We start from the raw sequence: 10,957 nt of genomic DNA, 5'->3' as shown, positions 1-10,957 counted from the left end.
GTCAAAACTCTCTTTGTTTTCTACCGCACACAAAACTGTATATGATGTTTAAATAACATAGGAATCGTTATCATCAAAAAGGCACCTCGTATTTTTCTTATTGTGCTGTTTAATGTTGAAAATAGGTTAGACGATAGTCCCGTGGGATCTCGAGGATAAGCAAGGTACGGCTGTCGGCGGACACGAAGAGCTGGCAAAATCAGACGTGAAACGCAAGACAAGTTTCTTTTTATTAAACGCTCGTATTAAACACTACAAAACTGTAATGATTGATTCTTATTGCGAAGAAATTTGAGCTTCAGCGTTTCTGTAATGCGAGAATGGTGTCACGAAAATCGTAAAAAGTCGAGTGCACATTCGTTTGTTTTTGATGCACGTTAAACTGCATCTGTAGTTTCAAAAATGTCAAATCTAATTTTATCAAAATATGTGCCTCGTATTTTTCTAATCCTCATATTTGATTCTCAAAAACAGATGCGACGACAGTTCCGTGTGGTGTGGACGACAGCTAGGAATGGCTTTTGGCGGACGATAACACAGAACGAGACGAGAAATGAAATGCAAGACAAGTTTCTTTCCATTAAACGCTCGTATTAAACACTACAAAACTCTAATGATTGATTCTTATTGCGAAGAAATTTGAGCTTCAGCGTTTCTGTAACGCGAGAATAGTGTCACGAAAATCGTAAAAAGTCGAGTGTACATTCGCTTGTTTTTGATGCACGTTAAACTGCATCTGTAGTTTCAAAAATGTCAAATCTAATTTTATCAAAATATGTGCCTCGTATTTTTCTAATCCTCATATTTGATTCTCAAAAACAGATGCGACGACAGTTCCGTGTGGTGTGGACGACAGCTAGGAATGGCTTTTGGCGGACGATAACACAGAACGAGACGAGAAATGAAATGCAAGACAAGTTTCTTTTTACTACAGGCTCGTATTGAATACTACTGAACTCTAATGAATCTTATTGCAAATAAACCTGAGTTTCAGCGTTTCTGTAACGCGAGAATGGTGTCACGAAAATGGTGAAAAGTCTAGTTCACATCCGTTTGTTAGATTTAATTTTATCAAAATATTTGCCTCGTATTGTTCTAATCGTGATATTTGATTCTCAAAAACAGGTACGACGACAGTTCCGTGGGGTGTGGACGACAGCAAGGAACGGTTTTTGGTGGTGGTTTTAGTGGGTATTCTGTAAGGCGAGTCCCACACTCCTGGGAGTGACGGTACCCTACCTAGGGCGGTCCATAAAGGATTTCCCCACCGATTTGGCCATACGCAAAGAAAAAAAAAAAAAAATAAATAAATAAGTAAATGAATGAATAAATAAATGAATGAATCAATGAATGCATCAATGAATGAATCAATGAATAAATAAATGAATGAATCAATGAATAATTAAATCAATGAATGAATGAATGAATCAATAAATAAATAAATAAATTAAATAATTAAAAATAATTATATGTACACGCACGAATACAGTATCTCAGATCACGTCGATTCAGAAATTCAAACTTGTATGTCGAGGTGGTGCACTCGTGATCTGTGAAAAAATACACCATTTACAATAATGCTGCGTCCGTTTCATAATGCATTAAATTTTCAGTAAATAATGCATCAATTCAATGTCTCCAACAAAATGTTGTGTAGCTACATTATGAAACTGCGACTACAGTCGCAATTAAAACAAAGAAACGAATAAATGCGTTAATCAAACGAATTCATGGAACACTTTTCAAATTGTCCTGAAAGTAACAGCACCGAGTAGCGGAAAACGATCTGTTGGTAATACTTTTACACTAAATGGTCACTAATTTTGATAAGATAATTATCATTTTTAAATTGTCATCAAGTACGGTTAAGCATAGGGTACGACGTGTGGGTTGACAATGTGCAAATGGCCGCCGTCACAGAGATTATGTACAAGAGTCGGAAAGAAACGAACCGAGCACTCTTCAAAATTATCTTAGACAACGATAGTTTGACAGAGATGAGTCCAACCGGGAAAGGCAAACACGAAGCAATGCCGGAGAATATTTATTACGCAGTGAAAAGTAATTACGCATTATTCAATGTATGAAATGTAGCGGGCAACATTGCAAATATTATGCCCGCGTCCCTGTAAATTTCAGCATTCGTTGAAAAAATTTTCAGCGAGGAGGACGGATTAACATAAGAGGAGTATCGAAGGTGCATAATTCTGTTGTGCAATACTATGCGCGATCCGAAAAAATAACGGATTCCCGAATTTACGCATTGTACATATTTTGTATGAAACAAAATATTTCATTGCACATGTAAAAACCAATCAAACATTTGTATTACCATATCTGTAAGGAATTGTATAGAATTAAGTATCAAATCTCTGCATCGGTTTACAAACTCAATATTAGTTTGCTAATTATTGTCATTGACGAACTGTCATTGAATTGAAATGGAAAGTGAAGCGTAGCGATCGCATTTACGAAAAAATACTGTCTTTGTCGCCCACGAAATGGAAAAATCACAGGTAAAAGGTAGATGAATCATAACCTGACGATTATTCCTTCATGCTTCTACTTCTGTCATAACATCGGCCATACTTTCGCCGTACTTTAACGATACCTCAGCCTGTCGTGCTTCGTACATACTTATGTCATCTGGATAAGAATAGTACGATTTTCGTATTGAAGTAAAGAGCAATGGAAGGGTTTCGTTCTAAACAAATGCGAGTCATTTCGTTCTTACGCATTACGTATCAATTTGTCGGACAATTAACGAAATTCCAGAATGCAACGGCATATTTTCATCGAAAATAATTTCGAACCGTGGTTTACTGTCCCCGGTTTGATCATTGCGTGAAAATAACGCTGGGTCGTGGCAATATTGCGCTCATTGTTACTACTAGAATCACAGAAAAGTCGGCCACCCATGTGCTTTGTTGCCGCGGAAATATTCGACGTACGAAAGTAAATACACGGTGTCAGAATTAACCAATTTTCGCGCATCGTTCTCCAGAATATAAATAAACTGACCTAGAATTTTGCGACGAACAAGCAATACACTGTCAAAATTCGGGTGGATTCTGTTCGTTTCTTCAAATCATTTTTGTGTAAAATAAGAGTGATAAGCCTTTGTCAATAATGCTGCACTTTGACGGAATCGGGATGATTCGATGATCATTTTCGAAAGAATTTCAATTTTTGCGCTACATCATCTCGACGTCGCCGCGTCGGCAAACGGTAATAGCGGGATCTTGATCGGCCGGATCGGCCACGCGCGAGCGTTCGCTAACCTCCGTGCTACAACGGTTGTCACTGGCAACCGATGATAACAAAATGCTTGTTAACCTCCCGTTATGCTGCTTTCGTGTAATTATCATTGATAATTTTAAATGCAGACGTTTTTGTCACGCTTCTCTCAATGCAGATATTTTCAAACTACTAATCTTGCTGCTCGCCTAGCTGCAAACAGAGAAAGTCAGTCCAACGAAACTCATCGCGCAGAATCGTCAATGACATATCGTATACCGCTACCTGGACTCGGGTGAAGTTGGCGCTGGTCGATTTTGCCAGATATTTCAATTCCACCTGTTCCGCCAGTTAGTACCGAATTTTCGACAAAAAGTTCGAATTTTGAGATTTATTTCTGGGTGATTGGTTTGACGAATCCCGGAAAATTTTTGATATCCGCGCTCAGGATTTTGCGTATTTTCAGAAAAAAAAATTAAACCCTATTTTTGGTCTCGAAATCGAAAATTTTTTTTTCGCGAGCAAAAACGGTTGTTTCTAAAAAAATTTTGACTTCACTATCGGAGAGATCGTCGCAAATCCTTTAAAAATTATGCAAAAAATTTCTCAAATTATCACACGGCTAGATTTTGGAGGGGGGTGGCCACCTTATCGTGGTCACCCTGTATATATATGTTGTAACGTGGCATTTTTGATGCCCGTTACAAGGGGCTCCTTGAACCCTGGGTGGAACCAAAAATTTAGGAATTTCCGAAATTGAGTCGCGAAGTTTTTGGAAAAGAGCGCCAGGACTAGAGTCACGCATCCGAAACTACGAGAGGGGACACCTTAGCGACCAGCGTAAGATATTTCAGGTTTTTTTTTGTTTTTTTATTTTTCGAGCTACAACGGCATCAGGCAAGAAGTCGACACCGAATTCGAGGAAATTGCGAAGTGGCGGACTAGCGACAATTGCGAAGGAAGGATGTCGAGGCTGCGGAGGGGGAGCCGACGCAGATCCCCGCATCGCGGGAATCCAAGGTGGACGCGATTCCCGCTGGCAGCCGGCGCGCCGCAGCCTCTTCCCCTTCACCCCGCCAACAATTGACCAGCGGACTTGCGACGGACCGACTAGCGACGAGGGAGCACCACGCTCACCGCCAAGACGTCATGGAGCTGCGCGGAGGACGAGATTGCGAGCTAGCTTTAAGTTCTGCGCAGCGATGCGATCGAAGGTGCGCGTCGAGTTGCGCGATCGACGAAATCGATGACGGATCGATTATTGCGTATTCTTGTGGGTATGACGTCACGTGTGGGATGGCGTATCGAGATCCGTGTTGCGGCAGGTAGTAGGTTTTTGAAACCACTCTTGTTCTGGCGGTCGTGATTAGTAGTCACGTTTTGGGGGAGTTTCGCGAAGCAATGGAGTCGCCCAAAAATCGCGAGGGGAATGAAAAGGGGGTTGCAAGGATGTAGAAGGTAAGCGCTGCTTCTATCCCCGCGATTGAATTTCGAGCATAATTGCGAAAAGGCTTGCCGAGTAACGGATAGCCGTTTTGGATTTGCGTTGTAGAGAAGTACTCGAAATTCTTTTGCCGATTCTTTTGCTTGATGACCGTAGCCTGAGTACGCGGGTTAGAGTAAAGTAAATTTTGAGTTTCTGAAAAAGTTGAGTAGAGTCACGGGTTTTAGTTGAATCTTTCTCGTTAGTGAAACCAAGTATAGCCGAATTTCGCCGTACCGGGTCGAGCCGCGTTATCGTTTTTTTTTTTGTGTCACCTCTCGAGTAGGTCGGGAAGTACCAAATTGGAGTGCTCGGGTTAGCGGGTAACGTTTTGGGGGATTTTGAAAAGAATTAAGTTCGGATGCGTTGCGATTGCGTATAGTTTAGGTTACGTTTAGTTGCGCCTGCATTGAGTTCCGTACCCGTTAGTTAAGATAATGTAGATTGAGTTGCGTTAGTCTGAGCTTGTGTTTAGTTAAAGTTAAATGTAGTGGTGTTTGCACTTAGTTAAGTTTACGTTTAGTTAAGGTAGTGTTTAGTCGAGGTTAGGTGATGTATAGTCGAAATTGCCGTTGCGTTGAGCAGCAGTTGAGACGAGAAGTTTGAGCATTGAGTTTCAGTTGCGTTTGAAATATAGTAGCGTTTACGGATTCGTTTAGATTTAGGACAGCTCGCGGTAGCGTCGAAGCTCCGAGTCGGGTGAGATTTCGAGTGAGATTGAGGACGCCGTCTGTTCGGTAGCCCGACGGCGCACCGTCGAATAATTAGTTTTAGTTTCGTTTCGAGCAATAATCGCCATGGAGAACAAATGGCGAATTTGCAAATTAAGAATTGCGTATGAGGATTTTGTGATCGTTGAGTGACGTTTTAGTTAGGGAGCCGCGAGCTCATTAGAGTAAGAAATAGAGTAGGTTACGTGTAATTTTCTGTTTAGTTTTAGACTCGCGATGAGCGATTTTTGGATTATATTTTTTTTTGTTTTGTATCACCGCTATTGTGAAATATAAGATTTTATTTTACTTTTGTTAAATAGCGTGTGTATTTCGAGTGTGTCTCTCTCTCTCCAAAAATTACCCCTCCCCTCTCCGCGGTACTGAGCTATCGGGCATATGCCCGAGGAATAGCGTATTAATGATTTCGAGGCGTGTTAATCACGCCAGGCGCCCAACAAAAACTTTGCGATATTGTTTTAGATCCAGGGTACATCGTGGACGCCAAATTATTGTGCACGCGGTAAGTTCTCGGTCATTTTCTCCGAGTGACCGAGGAGCGGGAAAAATCCACGTCACAATATATATATATATATATATATTGTTAATTCATTGTTATTCATAATTCATTTTACATTCATTTGAATAAATTATATTACTTAAAATTAGATGTAACTGTAATTCCAAATGTGTATATATATAACTACAATAAATTCTATTGATATTTTTCTGTACGCATGATATTCACATTTTTTCTGTTTTGTCGAACGATTCCGCGAGAGACCTCGTGCACTCCTTAGCATACCACTTCTTCAAATGCTGAACACTTTCGAAGGCGCAGTTGTATCCCGTTGAAGCGTTTCTATGATAATCACAGCACCAACCCGCCTCTTCCATATGTTTCAATTTTTCCAGTGATGGTGGTGAAATCTGTAAATCTTTCATGTTTATTACTGGTTTTGCCCCATCAAGGATCTTCGTCAGCCACCGTTTCTTCTCCTCACCTTTGACATATACATAGCATGCATATTTAACAGCCTTTGTTACAATTTTCTGTTTCTCAGCATAAGGTTCGCTTCCCGCATTTCAGGATATTCCGTGAAAATTGCGTGTTGGCCAAGCGTTAGTAGCTTTGTGTTCAGCTGGTAGATCCGCCCAAGCGTACGGCGGTTTAAAGAGAATGCGGCTCAAACCCGAGGAGTTCATGTTTATGATGCAAAGTTCCTTGGGTACAAATCTATCATTGGGGCCAACGAAACTTTGAATGTCCATGATCATCTCCATATTGCAAGTTGGAACAGTGCTTTTTGTTACGCTCAAATTTCTCATCTGTCACACAAAAATTCAAATTTGTTGTATTCGCCCCCTTGATATTTCATTCGTAGAATGCTCTCGATTATCGTCTTCTGCATTCCGTTGCATTGCACCGCATCATTTTTCATGAGACTTCCGATTCGGGGGGGTAAAAATATTTTGAATTGCTCATTCAGCGCGAGAAGAATACTCGTGCCGTACTTAGTATTTACACGTCTTACCCCCGTCAGGTTATACTCCTCCCCAACCTCCAGATCTGACATTCTCTTGGTGGGTAGCGTTTCCAGGTGACAGACGAGGTTGATTTTATTTAGATCCATCACGTTCGATGTAGATTTTATAAATTTGACGTACTATGGATACTGAAGTTCACAATAGGAAAACTTTGAGAACAATATAACGTGTTGAATGAGCTCGCGATTTATATACCAACCAACCACACTCTCCCCCCTAATAAATTCTTGAGAGTGAAAGTATACGAATCATTATCAACATCCCCAGCTTATCGAACTGCGGTGTCGCCATCCGGTCAATTAGCACAAAAGAATGTATTCGAAGTATGTGTGAAACATTATTCTTCGCCCTGGGGGCAAACTATTAGCGTGAAAGTTTACAGGTGACGGTGAAAAAATCAAAATGTCCACTTATCCGGCCAAGAAATAAATCACAATATCAAACTGTTTGACGATAAAAAATCAAAATGGCTGCTCATTCGACTAAGCAAAAATCAAAATGGCTACTCATCCGGTTAAGCAAAAATCAAAATGGCCGCTCATCCGGCTAAGAAAAAATCAAAATGGCTGCTATTAGAATGTCTGCTCGTCAGACGGCAAAATCGGTCGATTATACTGGTGGCGTCATAGCGAAAATCACATTATCAACCTGTCCAACGATAAAAATCGAAATGGCTGCTCATCCGGCTAAGCAAAAATCAAAATGGCGATTATACTGGTGACGTCATTGGGAAAGGCTTGCTATAGTGGGGGTAACATGCCGGCTGCCCGGGAGGGTGGTGGGAGGAAGCCGGTACGCCGCCATTTTTTCAGGTCTAGCACTGTCGTATCTATACTACTAGCAGTATCTCTATTTTAGACCATTTTGAACTTGTAGACTAGACTATCATAGTCAGGTCTGAAGGCGACGCTTGCGACTGTCTTCGCGAAGATCGTCTTGTTCGTTCAAGATTGTCTTCAGATGCTATGTATTCATAGTCGGAAGACAAGACGGTCTTCGCCAAGAATTTGGTCTCAAGCGCTACCTCATTTCATTTAAGGCCGTCTCAGCGAAGACTGAGCTTGAGACGGTCTTAGCCCAAGTTCACTTATGTTCAGAATAATTCTGATGTATCCCCCAATAAGATGCTTGGATTTTATTTCTCAGCCTGTGCAAGATATTCGTATAGGCATGCAGCTCTCGAGAATTTTCATAGTTTATGAACACAACAACGTCTTCAACAGTATTACCGATGTTTAACGTATCCGTATCCATTTTTAATTTTATTTCAAAAACTTGAAGCTTACAGTGTGTGGAGTTTGAGGTTCATAATATTTCATGGCTCCGAAAGGCAAAAGCGGCAAGCATTAAACTGCGGTTGATAAAAAAATATTTCTAGATATTTTGAGAAAATATAAAGAAATAGTTGAGCAAAAAAAGAGTGACGGAGCATCTCTATGTAAGAAAGATTCACCATGGAATGAAAATGCTGATAAATTCAATCGTGTACTGCTAATCACTGAGATGGTAAGTTATTTAGTTCACTTATGGGCCATATTTTTTGTACGTTTGATCACTCAAATATGATAATAAATTTCTCGACGCTTTATTAAAGTCTACAGAATTTTCTTATATTTTCTGTTCATTTTTTTTTAGAGAACAGTGCCACAACTCAAAAAGCTGTGTTCTAACATGAAACAGAGTCAGCGGGATGCTTTGACCCAGGAAAAGCAAGCACGTATGGCTATTGATTATGATTTATTAATGCCCTGGTATTACTATGGGGCAAATTTAAATAAAGTTACATAAATACATATATTTGCAGTTTGATAACGATGATTAAACATTACATGTAATAAGCACTTAACCTAAATCAACATCAAAATACTAAGAGAAAGATAATGAAACGGCGAAATGAATTACATAATTCCACAGTATCAGACATTCAATATTTACCATATCAATAGTAGAGCAAGTACAGAATCAGCAACGATTAGATAAATGATAGTGTGAGAAAAAGTCTGAGCACAGAAAACTTATTGATCGAGACGGGGAGATTCACTGGCGAATAGATGCGGAAAAAGGAGTGATTTAAATATAGGTAAGGAGCTCGCATTAACGATTGATTGGGGTAACGAGTGCCAAAAATGGGCTTCGGCTACTAGAGGTGGTCCGGAGATTCCAGGTGCACAGGTAGATCCTGACATTGCAGCAATTGTGCCGCATTTAATGACTCTTGCCCCGACCGAGTTCAGTTCCAATATTATTCCGGAGGAGCAAGCAATAGCCATGGGTGATTACAACTTTTATTATATTACCAAATTATCTATCATATTAATACAAAATTGCTTTTTGGAAAAAACTATATTTCAACAATCTTTTCCATATTCCAGGTAGCGTTCCGGAGAATGACGATAATTCACTTTTTGAATTTCAAGATGTCGAATACTTATTAGATGCGTCAATTGATAGATCACCGACAGAGCCTACTCCAAGCTGATCATCAGGTAAAAATCTCACATATTTTAACATATATCATTATGTTAACCTCTATGCCGGTTATTGATAAATAAGTTGTATTGATATGTTAAAAGGAATACCGGTGCAGACTTGCAAAAAAATGCGTGTGGCGGCAAAGCGAACTCGGTCAGAATCATCGAGCGAATCATCATTGTCAGAGACTAGACGCTCTCTCAGCTGAGGACAGAGAGCTCTTTGAGATGAAGAAATACCATGAGCAAAGAATATCAAGATTGATGGAAGGTAACGAAAACGATATTCATCTGCTGAAAGTTCAACACCTTTTACGAATCCAAGAATTTGAAATCAGGAAAGCCACAGCAGAAGCGAAGTTGGCTGAATTCAAACTTGCGCGTGAAAGGGACAACCTTTGATCTTCAAAGTTCAAAAGAGCAACTTTAGTTCTATTCACTAGCTGTATTTATAATGTGTTGAATATTTTTAGGTAAACAAATTTTCATAAGTATTATCGTAACTATAGGACTGACGCTTAGTACAATTACGTACATATCAGTGTTTTTATGAGTAAGTGAGGGGTCTAAAAATAAAATGAGAACCAATGGTAAGTTATGAGTAAAATATGTATTCTAATGTTAACTGTTTGTACAAATTGAATTCAATTTTAGTAAATGTGTGGAGTATTTTCATTCTGAAATCAATTAGTTTACAATCAAATTAACTTCATGCAATGTATTGTTACAAAGGGTGAAATCACCCGTTTTGCCCCCTTTTTAATGATTTAGTAGTCATCATAGATAAAAGACGTTTATAAACCTCTTATGTCTTTCAAAAGAATAAGGTTGCTGCGTCAACCAACATTATTGTAAAAACAGTCTTGTCCAAGACTTAAAACGAGAAACACATATCTTGCAATTAAAGCTTTTTCGAGACATTTATTCACGCCTTTGATTTTGGCTTGATAATCAAACTCACGAATCCATATATATTTCCGTAATGTCTAAGAACGTTGCAGTATATATTTAGATCAAATGAATAACCGTTCGATTAGAGCTTCGCATATTGCAAAACCCTCTCCATGCTGCCAATGCGGTGCTTTAGGTGGCAATTCGACCGCTTCTTCCTCAGCGATGCGATTATTTTCCGGAAGAGCATCATCCACTGTTAGTGATAAATTGTGTAATACGGCACATGCTACAATAATTGTGGTAGAGCACAACAATTTTGTTCCCAAACCTTTGGATAGGCAAGGAAAACGTCGCTTCCAAACTACAAATGTTCTTTCAACAATTTGCCTTGTTTTGCTTTGTACGTTGTTATACCTATCAAGATACCGACTTGATCAATTTACACATATATACTTTGTTAATTTTATGACTACTTATCGAAATCGAAAGTATTCCGATAATCTTTATCTTACCGTTGTTGAGCATCTGTAATTGGATTTGTCAGTGTAGTCAACAGAAATGGCAAGCACGGATAGCCGGCATCTCCAACCAGGGTTCCAGTAAGTTGTCTCTTA

Source organism: Neodiprion pinetum, chromosome 2 (genome assembly GCF_021155775.2).
Source record: "Neodiprion pinetum isolate iyNeoPine1 chromosome 2, iyNeoPine1.2, whole genome shotgun sequence".
Taxonomy (NCBI): domain Eukaryota; kingdom Metazoa; phylum Arthropoda; class Insecta; order Hymenoptera; family Diprionidae; genus Neodiprion; species Neodiprion pinetum.
The sequence above is the reverse complement of the archived record's forward strand: the minus strand, read 5'-3'. Positions refer to the sequence as shown.